Source organism: Bidens hawaiensis, unplaced genomic scaffold (genome assembly GCF_021521415.1).
Source record: "Bidens hawaiensis isolate Kalapana, Puna unplaced genomic scaffold, B.hawaiensis_p1.1 tig00005851_1, whole genome shotgun sequence".
Taxonomy (NCBI): Eukaryota; Viridiplantae; Streptophyta; class Magnoliopsida; order Asterales; family Asteraceae; genus Bidens; species Bidens hawaiensis.
The window spans coordinates 1070759-1091039 of NW_027491385.1; the positions used below are offsets into that span (position 1 = coordinate 1070759).

Below are 20281 nucleotides of genomic sequence, written 5' to 3' on the forward strand. Positions count from 1 at the left end.
CAGCCAACTATTATACAAGTAATAACATGATACACCAACCAATTTGGCACCAATTTTAGTTGCACCCTTATCTTTAATAGCTAGCAATCAAACGGAAACCTAAACATCGGTGCACGAGCAACCCAAAACCAACGTAAGAATTAAAGAAAGTTAGAAGTTCCAAAACCACAGGGTATAATGTGTATGTGATTGGTAATTTTCCGGATAATATTTATGAATCATGTAACACATTTTATTAGACATTAATATCTTCAAACACAATTTATTTAGTTATCATTAAGTATCTTCTCAAAGATCTTCATCTCTCTTTTATTGCATGATTAAGGTTTTACAGATTCATCTAGAGAAACTTCTTAAACCAATCCACAAGATCCTGTTGAGCCTCTTTTGCGCTTTTCACTTCCGCTGGATCATCATCATTATATCTAGTGGTCCAACCATGGTTGACACCAGGATATAATTTCACAAAGTGGTCAAGCTGCATAACACACAATGTAAGGGAAATGTACACTTAATGTTATACAATGTGACAATGTAGAAAAATAGTGTTTGGATGTGCTCATATAATTATCACACACTTCCAAGTTAATTTTTTTTTATATTTGATAATTTGACATTGACTTGATATATTACCTCATTTGCAACTAGTGCAGCTTCGTATTCTTTTATGAGTTCAGGTGGATTTACTTCGTCCAACTCGGCACTTAGTATCGCAATAGGGACCTTAACCCCTAAAACCATCATATAAATCACACAAAAGATCAATAATTCTCAGAATAAACAACACAAAGAAATCCCACATTAATTCAACTAATTAACTTCCTTGAAATATACCTTTGATGTCATCTAAATTGACATATGAAGGATGCAGGAGGGCAGCAACTTGTACTTCTGCATCCTTTGTCAGCTCTACAACCACCTTAGCTATTAAAATATATAAAAAAAACAATGAATTCAAAAGTCAGCCAATTATTATTCAAGTAGTAATAACATTATAGACCAACCAATTTTAAGTATTACCTCCCCAACAAAAACCTGCAGCCCCAATTTTGGTTACACCCTTATCTTTAAGAGCCTGTATAAGTGGTCTAGCAAATCAACAACTGCTTGCTCCTACAGACAAATAATAATAATAATAATAATAATAATAATAATAATAATAAAGAATAAAGAAATTTAGTTGATAATAACAAGACGTGGATTAAAAATATAACTAACCGGTGGATGGTTTATTAACCAACTATCTATCTGAGATACATCAGTCACAGGGTCTCCATTGAAGAAATCAGGAACAACTGCATAATATCCAGCAGATGCAACTTTGTCTGCAAGTTTCCTGCAAAGTTAAATTAAACAAACAGATTAACATCATGTCTAGTTTTAGATGATTGATCAAAATTAATTGAGCTAAGATTTAAGATGTTCTTGCTACATGAATACCTCAGTTTTGGAGCTTCATAACCTGCACCAGAAAGAAAGAAAAAAAAATTATTAACATAAGTGTTGGTCCCATTTTGTTATATTAGTCTTTTGTATTGTGTTTATTATGTTTTGGGCTTTAGTTGTTAGTTTTGAATGTATAGGCTCAAGGGAAATAATGTTGTAAAGCCCATTGGGCATTTGATATGACTTACTTCTCATGCATGCTTCCCTATATATATATAGGAAGCATGCCATGAGAGTGTGTGGTTCATTGTTAATCAAAAGAAACCTTTTTGCCAAACTCTCATTCTCTCTCGACTTTCTCTCTTTCTCTCTAACCAACCGAAAATAACCTCTCAAGATCCGAGACCGCTTAGGTGGCTTAGTGTGTTTCCGCTAGCACTAAGCTCGGTTGATCCAAGATTATTGTTAGATCCACCCGCTTTGGGACCTACAATTGGTATCAGAGCTTCGGCTCACTAGTTGAGGGTTTTGGATCACAACCTTGGGTTTTGATCTTGAAAAGAAGAAAACAAGTGTTCTTGACAAGAAAAATCACAAAAACAAGAAAACTACAAAAAGATTCGGCTTCAAGTTCATAAAATGTCTTAGAAAGTGTTCTTGGTGAAGATAACAAGTGTTCAAGTTCTAAATCTAAAAAGTCTTAGGCTTAAAAGTGATAAATTTTGGTGTTACGGGTTGTTGAAAAGTGTTAAATTTAACAAGTTAAGAATTTCGCTTCTCATGGCATCAAAATCAGTGTACCAACCTTTGACCTAGTACTGACAAGTTAGGTGGAACAGATCCCAAGAAAGATTTCTTCTAGAAAACTGAACTTTTTCGCTTCGCATAGTTTTTCGCATCGCTTGGGGTTTCGCATCGCCTACTTTTTCGCTTCGCTTGGTTTTTTGCTTCGCTTGGAACTTTTTCGCTTCGGGTTACTGTTCACATTTTCTCTTCGCTTGCCTAATTTTTCGCTTCGCTTGCTTAACTTTTTCGCTTCGCTTGAAAGCTGTTTCGCGCGAAAAAGTTGACTGTCTTAAAATTTAAGTTTTATTTAAGGTTTATTAAGCGTTTGAGACTGCCAAGACCATGACGAGCACTGATTCTGAGTTGTTAAAGGGTTATTTGCTGTTGGAAAACCAAGTGGGAACCCCTCAGAAGCCTCCTAAGTTTATGACCTTAGATAACAACTTTGCGACTTCAAATGGAGGTTCATGAACTACATCTCATTGACTGAAACTGACCTAATGAGATGTTTTGAACAAGGTCCTCATATTCCTGTGACTCGCACTGATGCTGGCGAACAACTTAAGACTATTGACAACTATGATCAAGCAGACAGAGACTTATTAGCACAAGACAAGAAAGCCTATCTCATTTTAACCGTCTGTCTTTCAAATGAGATCACTGAGACTCTTCGTGAACACACAAGTGCCAAGGGTTTGTGGGAAGCACTTGTTGAGAAGATTAAGGGCAATGCTGAAATTAGGGAAAACAAGAAGGACCTATTGAAGGAAGAGTTCAATATGTTCAACCATCGACAAGGTGAAGCTGTGTTGGATTTGGTAAAGAGATTTGAAAAGCTGATGGTTAGAGTCAGAGCTGCCAGTGTCAACATAACCAACTCTGAGGTCAATCACAAGTTGATGAATTCGTTGCCCTACAGTTGGAGTACAAACACAATCACAATCAAGAGAACTACAAATCTAAATGCCATGACAAACAGTGATTTGATTTCTACTATTAAATCATTTGAAATGGATGAACAAATGAGAATGAATAATCATCTGAGTTCTCTGAATCAAGCTGGGGTGAGTACTGCATCGTCAATGCCAACTGCCTTCATAAGCAAGACTCAACAGAATGTGTATCCTGTGACCACTCCTAAGTACTCCCCAAGTGTGCCTTCACAACCAACTGCTTTCATCTCAACCAGCAATCAATCAGATTCTTCCAGTACAAGTTCATTTCAAAAGGCAGTCGACAGCGCGGTTGCCCAAGCATTAAAAGCTCAAGGGATTTCCTCATCTTCAAAACCTCAACCAAGCAAAATTTAAGTTACTGTGAAGCTCTTCCATTGCTAAACGATTCAAATATCTCGATAGTTCATGCTTTTCTATCGAGCCATGAAGATTTGTTGCAAGGAAATCTATTGCCACCACAATTTGAGATCGGGGACATGAGAGATATCAACCAAAAGGATCTTGACAAGATGGATATCAAGTACCAAATGGCAATGGCTGTGCAAAGAGCAACAAACTTCATGAAGATGTACGGGAAAGACAGCTTCAAGGATTCAGACCGGAAGAGGATCGGTTTCGATAAGTCAAAGCTGAGGTGTTACAACTGTGGTGAAATGGGTCACTTCTCACGAGAATGCACGAATCCAACAAAGCAGCCAATGATATTCGTGTGATTGAGGTGACTGAGGAAGAAAACAGTAAAACTGCTGGAAAGAAGCATGAGGTACAGAAGCCAAACAGCCCAGCTCCAAGAATTGGCAATCATCCACACAAGGGCAATTCAAGGTCAAACACAAGGGCCCTTGTCTCCCAAACGAAGGTCCAAACTGGTATGGATTGGGATGATCAATTCCAAGAGCTGCAGAATCCTCTCAACATGGCTGGTTCACAACAAACAATGAAGCTTATTCGTCTACTGCTGCAAGTTCTAATGCGTCACCCTCTGATGAGGTAAATAAAAATATTTGCTCTCAAGCTTGCTTGAATAAAGTTACATATTATAGATATCTTCAGGACGAAGTTTTGAAAAAAATGCAAAACTTTGTCAACTAAATGCTGATTATGTCTTGCTGACATGATCTATGTTGAAAATATTAAAACTCATCATGGTGATGTTGCAAATCTTAAACTTAAAATCTTTCAAAAGGAGCACAATGTCATCTATTATAAGAACATAATTAATAATTTAAAAGATGAGATTGAAAAGTTGAAACTTGATATTTCTGATAAACGAGAAAAAGAAAAACAAGTTGAAAGATTTGAAGCATCATCTGAACAATTAGATGATCTTATTGGAGTTCAGAGAAGTACTAAAGTTAAATCGGGGCTAGGTTATGATTATTCAGCGGTGCCTCCACTAATGAATGATAATTACACTTGCCTACCCCATTTTAGCTATAATACTTCTCCTGATGAAGAGATGGCTTATGGTATTGGTAAACTACCAAAACCAGTGAAATTTGTTCCTGCTGTCTCTCCATCAAAAGCTCAAAATCCATCATCTGATAAGTCTAACATCAACGTGTCTTGTGTAGCAGGTGATGTAAGTGGTGATTGTGGGAAAGTTAACCAGGGTTGTAAACCAAAAGGAGAATTAGAACCCCGTTTTGAATCTTTTGTGGGTCTAACAAAAACGATTAACAATCCTGTCTGTAATAAAGTGTGTGAATCAATGTTAGGAAGCTTAATGTCAGGATCAAAAGCTGTGTTTTGTGAAACATCTGGTGATGACTGTTGTACAAATATTTGTAATGAAAGTGAATTTTCTTCTTCTGATTCTGAATGTGAAACTGTTTTTGATGAAACCATTGAAGTCAAGGTTAATGAACAGACTAGTCAGAGTTGCTCATAAACTGATCATAATGTTGAGAACTTAGTAAAAGAGAAATCCAGATTTGAAAATGAAAAACCAAGCACTTCCTGTAAATACGTGCCACCGAAGAAAACCTCATTTTCCCAATATACAAATTTAAACAATAATGCTCAATATTATGATCAGATTGATAGTGACTATTATTATTCTCAACAGAAACCTAGACATTCAAACTATTTTGCTTCAAAATTTTCAAATGTTCATCATTATAAGACAGATACAAGTTATGAAATGTTAACCCAACTACATCACCCTATCACACATATCTCGGTGACCAAGATATATGTAAATGCAACCAAAGAAAACGTTGTTTTGTTTGTGGAAATCCGTCTCATCTTGCAAGACATTGCAAAAACTGGCATAAGCAACAAAGAGATCTAAACAGTAAGTTTGGTCAGACATTTTCTAAGTTTCCTGCTCAAAATAAGAAAATGCCTAACCAAACTTACACTTCAGCCAGTGAGACAGATTTAAGACCCAAAAGAACTGAAAAACCCAAGAAACCTTTCTGGCTAACCCAAAGAGAAAGGAAGAGGTTAGCTAAGGGATCTGAAGCTGAAAAGCCCAAGAACCCTTCAAAGGTTTTCTCAAAGGCTAATCAAGAAGATTTTGTTGTTAAGCCTAAACCAAAACGAAGGCAATCAAGAAAACCATTTCAAAATCGAGAAAATCATAATTCAAGTTCCTCGTGGGATTGCTCTTTAGATTCTGACTCACCAAAAGATTACATTTTCAGAAATCATAAAATTAAACTTGGTGATTTTGTGTTTAATTTTCCCGAGACAAGTACATCTCGGGAAACCCTCCACTAACTGGTTGTTCGTGTGTGTAGGGTCAGCCAGGACGACCTGTCAACAGTATTTGGTACTTGGACAGTGGCTGCACCCGACACATGACAGGAGACGAGTCCTTGTTGTTCGACATCAAATCATTCGATGGTGGACACGTTTCTTTTGCCGGCGACATTGGAGGAGAAATAACCAAACAAGGGAAGGTCTCGAATGGTACTTTGACATTCGATGAGGTCAATCTGGTGGAACAACTCAACCACAACCTGCTCAGCGTGTCTCATATCTGTGATAAGAAATTCTCAACCCTATTTACAGAAAATGAATGTCTCATTCTAAAACCAGGTTTTAAGGTCCCTGAAGAGTGGATCATGTTGCGTACTCCAAGGCACAACGATGCATACATTCTGGACATGAGAAGCAATTATTCCATGCGTTCCGCTTCTTGTTTGATGTCCAAGGCCTCAGAGAACGATTCATCCTTATGGCATCGACGTTTGGGTCACGTAAACTTTAAGAACTTGAATAAGCTGGTTAAAAGTGACCATGTGAGGGGTTTACCAGTAAAATCTTTTCACTGTGCTGAAAAATGTTTATCTTGCTCTAAATGCAAATAGCACAAACTCCCACATAGACCCAAAACTGTCAATTCTGTAAATTCCACTCTTCAGTTGTTGCACATGGATCTTTTCGGTCCAATTCAACCAATGGCAATAGGTCAAAAAGCCTATTGTCTGGTTATTACTGATGACTTTTCGCGTTTCAGTTGGAAATTTCTGTTAGGGCACAAGGACGAGACATCACAATTTCTGCTCAGGTTTATCGTGTTGGTTGAGAATCAAACTAACAAGAAGGTGAAGTGTATCAAAAGTGACAACGGCACAGAGTTCTGCAACAAGGTGGTGAATGAATTCTGTCACAACAAGGGAATTGTTCATCAACTCAGCGCACCTTACACTCCCGAAAAAAATGGGGTGGCTGAAAGAAGGAACCGTACGTTGGTTGAAGCCGCTAGAACAATGCTCTCATATTCCAAACTACCATTGATTTTCTGGGGTGAAGCCATCAACACTGCTTGTTTTACCCAGAATCGTGTGCTTCTGAACAAAATGCTGAACAAGACTCTATGTGCCAAGGGTAAATTTCTTCAGAACGTTTGAATGTCCCTATACCATACTCCAAACAAATGCCGGAACAACCTCCAAGTTTGTTGAAAAGGCGGATGAGTGCTATTTTGTTGGTTATGCTGCCGACAAATGTGCTTATCGGGTCTATAACAAGAAAACTAGAGTAATCTTGGAGTCATTCAACATTGATTAGCAAGAATTGAACCCTACTGATGCACACAATGGTCTTGACTGGATGTTTGATTATGAAAGTTTGTTCAAGCAAATTCGTGGAATGTACATGACTCCCGCTGTACCAATGGTTTCCCTTGTTGTTTCTCCACCGGTTCAACCTGCTGATGATCAGTCTATCCTGATGCATGCTATATTGAGAGATTTTGGACATGTTGATATAGCTGCTGCACCCATACTTAATGTACAACCCGTGGCGAATCAACCAGCCCCGGTTAATGATGAGCATCCCTTTGCCGACACCACTGAAATGCCAGTTGTTGAAGACATGACTGATTCAGATTCTGATTCATATGTGTCAGCCGACAACAATCAAAATGTTCAAGTCGATCAAGCAGAGCCACCTCCTGTAGAACCAAGTGTGGTGGAATCTGTCCCCACACCTCCCTCAGAACAAGACAATCAAGGACCTACAATGGAGGTCAATGCATCAAATGTGCAGGTTGAACCATGTTCGAATGATGCTTCTGATAACACCAACACAACATCTGTTCCAGCAGTAGTTGTCCCATTCTATGACAACCTATGGGAAGGTCCCATTGCTCCAGAATACTTGGTTGAACAACAAGAAGGTGAATTTGATCCTCAACCAAGTGCTTCCGTCCATACGACCACTGTTTCTCATCCCATAGAGAGCCTGACTATCTAGCTTGAGGCCACACCAGTCGAGCATGTCTACCAGATTCCACAGCTACCAATTCATCATCGACATCCGACTGAGAACATCATTGGAGATCCGTCCGCTGGCATTCAGACACGCAGTACTTCCGGTAACATTAAAAGATGTCTTTTTGCTTGTTTTATTTCACATGTGGAACCCAAGGACTACAAAATTACACTGAAGGAGAATTCCTGGGTTGAAGCCATGCAAGAAGAGCTGTTACAGTTCAAGAAGCTGAATGTCTGGAGGCTAGTGAAAAAGCCAGAAAATAAGAAACCAATTGGAACGAAGTGGGTGTTCCGAAATAAGAAAGATGACAAGGGGGTGATCATTAGAAATAAAGCCCGGCTTGTTGTGCAAGGTTTTTGGCAACGTGAAGGTCTTGATTACGATGAAGTCTATGCACCGGTAGCCAGACTAGAAGCAATTCACATCTTTCTAGCATACGCCTCGTACATGAACTTCAAAGTGTATCAAATGGATGTGAAGACTGCTTTCTTGTACGGGAAAGTAAAAGAAGAGATCTACGTCAGTCAACCTCCAGGTTTTGAAGATCCAAATCATCCTGATCACGTTTACCACCTTGATAAAGCACCTTATGGTCTTCACCAAGCACCTCGTGCATGGTATGCCACACTAGCCGATCATTTAGTGAAGAATGGATACAGGAGAGGAATCGTTGATCAAACTCTCTTTGTCAAGAAGGTCAATGGTGATCTGATTCTAGTGCAAGTTTATGTTGATGACATCATTTTCGGGTCCACGAATGAGAATCTGTGCAAGGAGTTCTCTGAGGTTATGCAACAGCGATTTGAAATGAGTTCCTTAGGGGAGATGACTTTCTTCCTGGGCTTACAAGTTGAGCAAAAGAAGGATGGGACTTTGATTCACCAAAAAATTTACGTTCACGACATTGTTCAGAAATTTGGTTTCAAGGACTCAACATCTTTCATGACTCCAATCGCTACGCGACCTGTTCTCGCTCCTGATCCATCGGGAAAACCAGTCGATCAACACCTTTACAGATCAATGATTGGTTCCCTGATGTATCTCACTGCAAGCAGACCGGACATTATGTTCCCTGTTTGTCAGTGTGCCAGATATCAGTCTGACCCGAGAGAATCCCACATGACGGCTGTCAAGCATATTTTCAGATACTTGAAGGGTAGACCACGTTTGGGTCTTTGGTATCCAAAGGAGTCACCCTTGGAACTTCATGCTTACACCGACAGTAATTATGGGGGATGTAACTTGGACAGAAAGTCAACATATGATGGATGTCAATTCCTAGGATATCTGTTGATCTCATGGCAGTGCAAGAAACAAGTCACCGTGTCCACTTCCACAACAGAAGACGAGTACATCGCCGCATCCAGCTGCTGCTCTCAAGTGATATGCATCCAGCATCAGCTGCTGGACTACGGTTTGAATTTCTATGGATCCACGATCAAATGTGATAATGAGGCGGCCGTTGCAATTGTTAAAAATCCGGTCCAGCACTCAAAGACTAAGCACATTGACATCTGAATACACTTTATTCGTGATTGTTATAATCGTAAGTTTGTCGACATAAAAAGGGTCCATACTGACTATAACTTTGCAGATCTCTTTACTAAAGCTTTTAGTCGTGCCCGATTTTTGTTTCTCGTTGAGTCATTGGGCATGATCTCCTTTGAGTAAAATTTTATCTTTTAGGTTTTAAAATAGTAAATATTTTTCAAATATGTCACAATTTTAGAGCGAGAAAATGAGTTAACCTTAACTCACCAAAAAGATTTTAAATTTACTTTTAGTAAAACAAAAATCTAGTCACTTGACTTAACAAAAAGATTTTAATTTTATATAATATTAATTTCATCTTTACTCCTATTTAAGAAAATATTAAGAAAACTCTAAAAGTATTGTCCCGTTAAGAGGGAGCTCCTTCGTAGAGGGAGTCGGATATTTAAAATTTTCAATTAAGAACTTGATCAACCATATGGAAAGTGATAGTACATTGGTATGTATTGATCCTAGCAAGTCAAAAGAATAGAACAAAAGGCTACAAAGTCATTCATTGATGTGTAGATAGGCTTGACAAACAAGTACGTGTCGGGAGATATAAAGTTAAACTACTGCCGTTGCTAGTGGCTACACGTTTAAGAAGCGGTTGCATGATCTATAAAAGTCATATCAATGAAGGAAGAAATGTAATTACACATGTCATACCCAAGCCTCTCTTTACCTGATCACAGTGGTCTTATGAAAGTCAATGTCAATTTTAATTTTCATTGAGTAAAGTAAAACGTCAAGAAAAGCAAGAAAAAGAAAAAGAAAAGAAAAAGAGTCAGTCCTAGGAATTTTAACTTCTGCATTATTTCTTCATTTATTTTCGACTCAAGCCTTGGACTTTCTACGTTTGTAGTCATACAAGATCTGATTGTTAAGGCCCTGAGTCTTCTGCTTTGTTTTATTTTCTTTCTTTTGTTCAAGCCTTGGACTTTCTTTGCACGATAATATGGTATTATCCGACCTGATTGTTATGGCCTGAACTTCTGCTTTATTTTAATCTTTCTAGATCGAGTCAAGTGTACAAAGAGTTGTATGTACAAAGATAAGTGTCTAGTGTGTTAATAAGAATACTGTGATTAACTAAGAAAGGTTTAAGTCAAGTTGAGGTGATATGTTAACACAAAGTAAACCCGAGATATGATGAAATCAGTAACATGTCTGATTAAGTGGGGACCACATAAGCACCGTGCCTAATTGAACTTCAAATGTATCACTTTGACATCAAAACACTTGTCAAGTTAAAAAGGTGGACAATATCTACAGTCAATGATGAATTTGTGTCACAATAACTTCAAAATGGAGACGTGATCTAGGGCTTTGCAAATCAATATGATTCCATGTCAAGGTCGTTCTTTGTAGATTAAATAAAGAAAAGAACTATGTAAATTAATTTAATATTATCTTCATCTAAAGTTTTTGTTTATTTTGTTTTTGTTTTTGTTTTATAAAATTTTTAAGTACGTGTACATTTAAATATTTTAAGTCTTAATTTTTAAATTTTTAATTTTATTTTTATTTATTTTTATCTTTATTATTATTTTATTGTATTTTATTTTTATTTTTATTTTTATGCTTATGTTTAAAAGATCGTTAGTGCAAAGATTAACAGTAACGGACCGAAAAAAAAACTATAAAATTAAAAACGTGTTTGGATTCGGTGAGTAAATGTTTTTCGGGTTTGAAAATGCAAAATCTTTGTAAGACTGAGAGTGTATTTTCGGTGAATACTCGCGATGTTTTGACCTTATCGCGAGATAGGCTGACCCTGTATAAGAGGGAAATCTAAAATATCTTTCACTATTCACCCAACACTTTTACTTTTCACTCTCTCTCTTCTCTCTCTTCTTCAAACCTTCAAACCTTTAACTTTTCAAATTCTTCAAACGATCCGATCCTCATTATCAAATATGCCTTTGAATCCAGATCATGCTCCTTCGGTATAACATCATAAACATCTAAATTCATCCTTTCATCTGTGTTTCTGGGTTCTCTTGGATCAAGACGGCGGTTCTTATGAACCGTCGGCTAGATCTAAGACAGATCTCATGATTTTTGGTGTTCTCATGGTCATAATATGTTCTTAGGACCTTAAATTTATGTTTATCATCATTATTTGTTAGTTTTAGATTTGATTTTGTACAGTTTGTAGTTATAGGGTTTGTTCATGGGTTCTGAGGTTCAATTGACCAAGTAAACCAAAGAGTTTCAGGCTCAAACTTTCCAGAAACCCAATTCGGGTCTAGGCAACACACGCGAAATGTACAGAAGATCAAAAGGGACGAAGTGAAACTTTTTCGCATGAAAAGGCTTTTTCGCTTCGCTTGGGTTCATGCGAAGCGAAATGAAGTCACTACTTCGCTTCGCTTGGGATCATGCGAGTGAAACAAATCTGTTTCGCTTGGGTTCATGCGAAGCGAAATGAAGTTTCCGTTTCGCTTCGCTTGGATTCATGCGAAGCGAAATAAAGTCTCTGCTTCGCTTCGCTTGGGATCATGCGAAGCGAAACAAACCTGTTTCGCTTCGCTTGGGTTCATGCGAAGCGAAATGAGACCATGCGAAAAAGTCTTACTTAGCAACTTTTTTGGGTTTTCAGACTAATACCCATTGGACTATATGGAACTATTGAACTGTTTGGATTCACAGACTGTTTTGGACTTGAACTTTGTACATATTGGAATCAGGAACCTATAAATAAACTAAAATTAACCTATTAACTTATTAAGTCTAAAATGTAAATAATTAATTAACTATAACAAATTAATTAAATTAAGTAATAGATAAATATTTAAGGCATATGTATACAACTTATCTTGTTTTGCTTTTATCTAATGATGATTCTCATGATCTTGTGGTATTAATTTCAGGGACATAATCAATTTTGTGCTCTTGAGCTTCCAAAGTCTAAAAAAGACAAAGCGTTCACATCTATGGTCAAGGGACTTAAGCAAGTCACCCCTTGCACATGCTATATCTGCTGATCCAGCCATTTACTACAAGTGGGTCTTGGATTTCTGGGCATTTGCCAAGATTGCTGATGATTCCCTATCGTTCACAACAAAGGTTGCAAGAAAAAAGTTAACCATCACTGAAGCAGATATTAGACGGGTGTTAAAAATTGCTGACGAGCCAGATTACAAATATGAGAAAGGAGACAGGAAGAAGTTGGAAGACTTTGTGGCGAGTATGGGATATGATACAGAGTGGAAGAGCCTTGAGAAGAAACATCTCCCACCATACTGGAGATTTCTATTCCACATAGTCACTTATTGCTTTGCGGATATTCGTGGAGGATTTGATAGCATGAGTGTGGACTGGTTCAGGATCATGTTAACGACTCGAGAGAAGTTCAATTACTCTCGAAGAATATTCCTGTGCATGTTGGGGAACATCAGGAGTGGAGCCACATGGCTTATGTACCCGAGATTCGTACAGATGCTCCTGGATGATTTGATCCCAGATGTTCCAAGGCCGAGGTCAAAGAAGGCTAAAGACAAGAAATCTCTTCCCGAGCCATATCATGTGAATGAAATCAAGACGTTAATCTATGGTGTGTTTCTTAGCACCAAAGGAAGGGGACATCAGTATGAAGGACCAAGGCCGGGTCCTAAGTTCGGCTTGTTTGAGGAAACAGAGCCTGCTGGGGATGAGGTGTTTGTTGAAAGTGAAGAGGATGTTGAGCCAGAGGTCGAGGTAGAACAAGATTCGTCTAATGAGCCTCTTGAGGACCGCATAAAGGCCAAGCATGATTTAAAGAGGAAGGAGGCTGAGAAGGGCAAGATTATTGAGCTAGAGGAGGAAGAGGAAGACCAACTGCCCTTGAAGTGTCTGAGGAAACTTGGGGACTCCCATCTGACCAACCCAAAATCACCAAAGAAACCCTAGCCCAAGCCCTCAAAGCCTTAGATGTAACAACAATCCAAATCCCTACCTACAAGAAGCCAAAGACCAGAAAAAAATCCAAATCCAAGAAAACCAAAACCTTACTCCACGACTCACCTGAATCCTCACCCAAAACCACTCCAACAGACCAACCAATATCTACCTTCCTACCCCAAATACCACCCTCACCACCTCAAGACCAACCCACAACTCCAGTAACACAACCAACCCAAACCGAACCCGAACCTTCCCAAATCACAACACCACTCACTCAACCAATCACCGAACCAACAACTTCCTCCATATTCGCATCATCCGTCTTCAGCTCACCAATCCAAACAACAAGCTTATGGAGCCAGACCGTTATAACTTCCCCAACCCAAACCATAACACCACCTGTCTCACAATCAACGCCACCCAGCACTACAACTTCACCAATCCTTACTCAACCCATTACCCTGCCTTTGCAAACAACCTCACCACCCGTAATGTCCATCACACCACCATCCGCCATTATCTCACCCAAACCCATTTCCCGAGGAAAGTCTTCAACACCTCCACTTTACGCCGATCCTATCCTCGATAGGATCGTCGCACTGGAGGAATCCAACGCTAAAAAGGCGGAACGAGAAATTGTGCTTCACAGATTCATCAAAGACATGAAACAGAAGGCGGTTGAGGATGAGAAAGAGAAGGAGGCTCTGAGGGACAGGATAAGGGTGTTGGAAGAGCAGAAGGAAGATTGTTGACGAACACCTTCCACACCCGAATCCAGAATCTTCAAGTACTAATGAACCGAGAAGCTTTGGAAAACGCAAACCTGAGAGCAGATAATTCAAGACTTGGAGACAGATTGGCCACCCTTGAAAGAAACCTGCCATCTGCAAGTGCTTTCAGGACTAGTGTCAACAAAAAGATTGAAGATGCCACTCGAAGATGGGATGTTGAGAATGAAGCTACAAACTCCAAAGTCACAAACTTAGAGAATCAGCTCGCATCATCCGCTTCCCTCGATACACTCAGAGCCGAAATGGAGGTTGTTCAAGAGAAGATCAAGGAACATGATCATCTCAATGAGCTTCAGCTGAAAAAGAATAAAGATCTGGTAAGCAAGTATCAAGTGGCCGCAGACCTTATGGGTATTCATGAGGATGACTTTCATGGTCTGGAGGATCGACTTGATAAGGTTTTCAAGAGTTGGAGAAGGTCGGGAGAGACTTCTCAGGCTGGTGGTTTGCAGCCTACCGTAGGTCCGAGTGTGGCCTTATGAGGAGTTGGAGAAGGTCGGGAGAGACTTCTCAGGCTGGTGGTTTGCAGCCTACCGTAGGTCCGAGTGTGGCCTTATGAGGAGTTAGGGTGGGAGTGTCTGAAGGTGAGGCGACTGTTGGTCGTTTGGTACAACAGGGCGGCCAGTCTAGCGGTGTTGGTGGTAGTAATGATGGTGATGACGAAGATGAGAATGAGGATGATGATGAAGAAGATGATGATGACGATGATGACGTTCATGATAGCTATGATGAGGATGACGATGGTGATGATGATGGTGAGAATGGAGGAGATGGAGGGGCCGGTTCAGTGGGAGGTGGAGTTAACACTCAATCATCTCCACACGCTCAATATGAAGTTCAAGACCCTGCTGATCGCGACTCGGCCGGCAAATTCAGGCAACACGACACACAAATTGCTGATATGTATAAAGATTTATTTCCTGATGACTTTGCAGGTGTTATGGATGACTTTATTAAAGTGGGAAAGAACTTGGAGCAACTTATTGAACAGAATACAGAGGAAGGGGTTGAAGATGACTACATCAACTACTCACCTAATCCAGACACTCCTCCTGCTCAAGTTCAAGCTTCAGAGACTCCTGCTGCCAATCCCGTCTCCAATCAAACTGCCGACTTGACACAGGAACCACCAAAGAAGAAGAGGAAGAATCATATTGTGTCAAGTCGTGCATGCGCACGTGAGCTCATCTACCCTTACCACGACGATTCATTGATTGTCTATGCGAAATATAATAAGGAGAACGCGTGTTGGGCTATCAGACGATATAGTGGTGACCTGATCTATCTCAACCACTGTGAGCTCAAGTCGTTACCAGAGCTTGACATTAATTATCTTCGAAAGGCTCTAGACCATGGTGCGGTTGGGAGTACGTTGGAGAGTTGGATCCCGGATTATCTTCATCGTCACTCGAAAGTCGACTACAAAGATTTTGAGCCGAATAAGGGTCGGAAGTACAAGAACCCAAGGGAGATAGACCCAGCCACAGGAGAGCCGCGAACAATGTGGAGATACAGGGCACCAAAGAACTGTCATATCATCTACCATGGAGAACCCTTTATTCCTAACATCCTCCGAGACTTCATTGGCTGGGAATTCGACAACACGACCAAGGAGGCCGTCATACGCTGCAAAGATCTGCCTGAGATTCGCGTATTTGATGAGCACAAGCTAATGGGGCTGCATATTGAAGATATCAAGAAGCTCTACAACTCTCTCCTGGGAACCGTCGAGAATATCGGTCGTCAGAACACAGACCGGATAGTTGAAGCCTTCAACAAGTTTGTTAAAAGAGTTGTTGAACTTCCACTACCCGAGGACGGCTGGCTGGATTACGACACCGACGGGTTCCAATACTAAAGACTAGAGGGAGATTGTTAGTCCCATTTTGTTGTATTAGTCTTTTGTATTGTTTTTATTATGTTTTGGGCTTTAGTTGTTAGTTTTAAATGTATAGGCCCAAGGGAAATAATGTTGTAAAGCCCATTAGGCATTTGATGTGACTTACTTCTCATGCATGCTTCCCTATATATATAGAAAGCATGCCATGAGAGTGTGTGGTTCATTCTAATCAAAAGAAACCTTTTTGCCAAACTCTCATTCTCTCTCGGCTTTCTCTCTTTCTCTCTAACCAACCGAAAATAACCTCTCAAGATCCGAGACCGCTTAGGTGGCTTAGTGTGATTTCCGCTAGCACTAAGCTCGGTTGATCCAAGATTATTGTTAGATCCACCGCGTTGGGACCTACAATAAGTGTTTCAATGAAGTTAACAACAAAATTAAGGGTGTAAACGAGCCAAGCTGCTCGAGATCTGATCGATAAAAAGCTCGAAGCAAGCTGAGCATTATTAAGCTCGAGCCGAGCCTGAGCTTCATATAATGCTCATTTATTTATCGAGCCCGAGCTCGAGCCTTGTATGGGTAGATAGCTTAGGCTCATCAAGCCTTAACGAGGCTATTGTATTTTTAAGTTTTAACTATTTTGGACTTCTATAGTTGTATTTATTAATTACACACTATAGTCGAGCTTTCGGTTGTTCAAGATATTGTACATGAGCTCAAGCCGAGATTAGGTTTGTTAAGGTTTTTCTCAACATATATAAAAATAATTAAAATTCTATATAAATTAATTAATTAATTAATAAATAATAAACAAGCCGAGCTCGAGCTTGAAAAAACGACTCAAGAACTCGAAACGAGATGAGCTCGAGCTCTTGTAAGTCAAAACGAGTCGAGCTCGAGCCTAGTCGAGCCCTGGCTAGACTCGGTTAGTTTACACCTTTAGTCTTGGCTAGTGGATTAATGAATCGAACGAACAAGAATACATTCATTTTCTTTGTTCATTTATGTTCTGTTAAAATATGAACGAACAAACATGATCACATTAAGATAACAACGAACATGAACAAGAATATTTAATAACGTGAACCAAATAATTCGATTACCAAAAACATCAGACACAAGAATCATGGCAATTTTCGAATCAAGCTTGCCGGAAACGTAGGAATTGAGTGATGCAATTTGCACAACTTCACAGGATTCCTCGCCTCTTTGGATTACTGGAGGATTTCTGCAGCACTTGGGTCCAGACATTGTAGGTACACTTAACAGGTTCTGGAATAAGTGTTCTGGTAAACCATAATAATATATAGAGTGTATGGAAGCTAGGGGTGGGTTAGAACATTTATTGCACATTGCTGCCATAAAGATTTCCATGTGCTTCAAAATTATCATACACGTTTTAGATTTTCATATCATGATCTAGGAATTAACTCGCAGGTTACATCATGGTTGACAAAAATGAAATAAAATGTCGTCCGAAGACATTAGACCACAAGATCTTGAAGATCTTCTCAAACATTTGCATCACTCCTTTATTGCATAATTAAAACACGCCAAACCAATCCACAAGATCTTGACGAGCCTCTTCTGCGCATTTAACTTATGCTTCATTGTCGTCTTTATATCTAGCGGTCCAACCATGTGCCACACCAGGATATATTTTTACAAACTGTTTCGAGATAAGTTTTACATCAATCGACTCGTATCCTCCTTCCGATCAAAAGCCTTAAAACATCGCTTTGAAATATGGAAAAAACTTAACGGAGTTAAGTCGGGGTCCAATGAAAACAAATAGCATGAAAGGTGGGACCAGTGGCAGCAATTTTCTGAAGTGTGATTATTATCGGCCAACCTCAAAACGGTGGGATTGTTAAATCCAACTTTCGCTTTTTTAATTCAACTTTGAAATTGTATCCGAATCAAACTTAATGATGATTAATGTGAAAGTCAGAGAAATAGAGTGCAAAACAAGTATTTCATTTATATGACAATAATTAAACATACATCATATATATATTAGAGGTACAAATCATAACCGGTTATTCGAACTGAAACCGGTTAATAACCAATATAGTAAAAACCGTTTAGAAACCGATGGTTAGGAACCGGTTATAAATATTTGAACTTGAATCGATTCCAAACCGGAACATGGAACTTTAATAGTTTAGTAAACGAAAGCCCATAAACTGGCTTGATCAACAAGTGGACTTAGAGTTATACATATACGAACCTACGGTTGAGTCGGTTTGGAAACCGGTTTATCAAATCAAGAGCAAGTTTGAACAGGACGACTTCCTCATGAAAACTTTGCCACCACTCAAGAGTATCAAGCTGAGACATATTCTCGGTATTACAAGATTAGGGGGTGATACTTAGACTAATCTTGCGTAAGTGTAGCGACCTAGTTGTCGTATTTTTATAAATTCTAGAGGTTTTTAAGTTAGTTTTCTCCTGATTTATTCCAATAAGTTTAGTTGGTTTATAACTTTATAAGTAGGTTTATTGTGTTGGTAATTCCGGACCGCGTTCACAAGTTGGTAAATATGGAAGGACCTAAGTTGGCATGTTGGTCAAGTTAGTTTAGTTTTCTATTGTAATATGATTATTATGGTAATGTGTTGGTTGTACATCAAGTTAGGGTTAGATATATATAGGCTTGGTTAGGGGATTTAGAAGCGTGTTGTTCTGGACACGCAAACCGGCCCATGCAGACCGTCCTAGGCCCATCACGTGAGAGGTAAATCAAAGTAGGTTTATTTAAACAATCGATTGTAATCAAAATCCAGAATTCACGATCACAAGGGTTTTAGCCAGCAATAGCATCATCATGTCAGACTATTTACCACTTGAAATCCAATACATAATCTTGCAACTGCTTCCTGTTAAATCACTCATCAAGTTCCAGTCCGTCTCGAAGACCTGGAAGTCTTGCATCGACAGCTCTGATTTCGTTGAAACCTTTACCCGCCAGCAGTCAGAGACTCAACACCATGTGCTTATTAGTTATAAGGCTGCATGCTACGCTAAAACTCGTTGCAAACCAGCATTCATCTCAATTCTTGATGATGACTCGTTCCCACTCAACCGAGCTTCCTTTGATTCCCACCCTCGGCACTCTTCAATTGATCGCCATGGTTTCACAGTTATTGGCTTCTCCCATGGGTTGGTGTGTTTTTACTTTTTTATTATTGCAACTAAGACTAAAGTTGTACGGTGCACTGCGGTAATCTGGAACCCGTGCATTAGAGGAGCGTTTCAGATTGATGTGCCTAAACCCGGCCCCACCAGGCACAAAGCTTATCACACGGTTTTAGGTTTTGGGGTTTGTCGTGTGACCAATGATCCCAAGATTGTCAAGATTTGTTACAATGCAATGGCTACAGAATCAGATGATAGAGAGTTACAAGTTGACTTGTTTACGATGAGGACGAGGGAATGGAGATGTCTAAGCGAAAGTAATAAACTCCCTCGTAAATCGATTCTATTTGACGTTTCATCTGATACCACTTACTCCATAGTTATAGATGGGCTTGTTTATTGGCTTGCTATTGATTACATGATCGATGAGACGTCCGAGGATGACGAATGTTGTTGGTTGATTGTTTCTTTTGATACAACAAGTGAAGAATTTGGGAGGTAAGCGTCCCGAATATTAGGTTAGCCAGGTTTCAATATGATAGCCTTCACATGTCTAAGCTAAGGGAGTCCCTTGTTCTTTTAACACATGTTGAAGAGCTGTATAGATCGGTGTACAATGTGTGGATGATGGAGGGTGGTACCGGTACCAGTCTGTTTACACAACTATACACGTTTAATGTTAACACGCCTGGTGACGTGATGGTACTGGGGTTCAGAAGAGACGATGCTATTATTGATATTACAGACGATGAGGGTGTAAAACTTGTTGTTTACGAGCGGCTCTCTGAGCGGATCAATAGCCTTGGATGTTATGGGTCGACCTGCTATTCTTATTATTTTCTTGTGCATCCGTACATGGAAACATTGCTTCTTCACGATCGTCCGGATCTTACATATAATAGTGAAGCGGTTCAAGATAATTTCGTTTGATCAGCTGTACTGCTATTATAATAGGCTAGATATGCTCTTTGCTTTGGATGTTATTGGAAATTTGACTTTATTTTTATGTCGGACGGACTTATTTGATTGTGAAGTCGTGTTGATAGTATATTGAATATTTGATGATAAAGGTGGCCATAAACTACAGGATTCAAAACTGTTTAAAACCGTTCAAACTGTTTAAACTGAAGTAAATCGGCTGATTTTAAAACGAAACAGCCCATTTAACGGTTTAACGGTTGGTTTAACAGTTCGGTCCGGTGATAATTTGGAACCGGCACATTTCAAGGGTGACGAAA

The 20281-nt window shown here is 39.3% G+C and overlaps 1 pseudogene across 1 annotated transcript; it reads right to left on the bottom strand.

The window, feature by feature from the left end:
* Positions 1-204: 204 nt before the first annotated feature.
* On the bottom strand, positions 205-17166 carry LOC143630958 (endo-1,3;1,4-beta-D-glucanase-like; annotated as a pseudogene). The gene is made up of 7 exons (XR_013153266.1): positions 17009-17166; positions 1441-1462; positions 1215-1336; positions 1021-1113; positions 835-924; positions 634-731; positions 205-478 (listed from the first exon to the last, which is right to left on the bottom strand). The product of XR_013153266.1 is annotated as an endo-1,3;1,4-beta-D-glucanase-like (transcript).
* Between the last annotated feature and the right edge of the window lie 3115 nt (positions 17167-20281).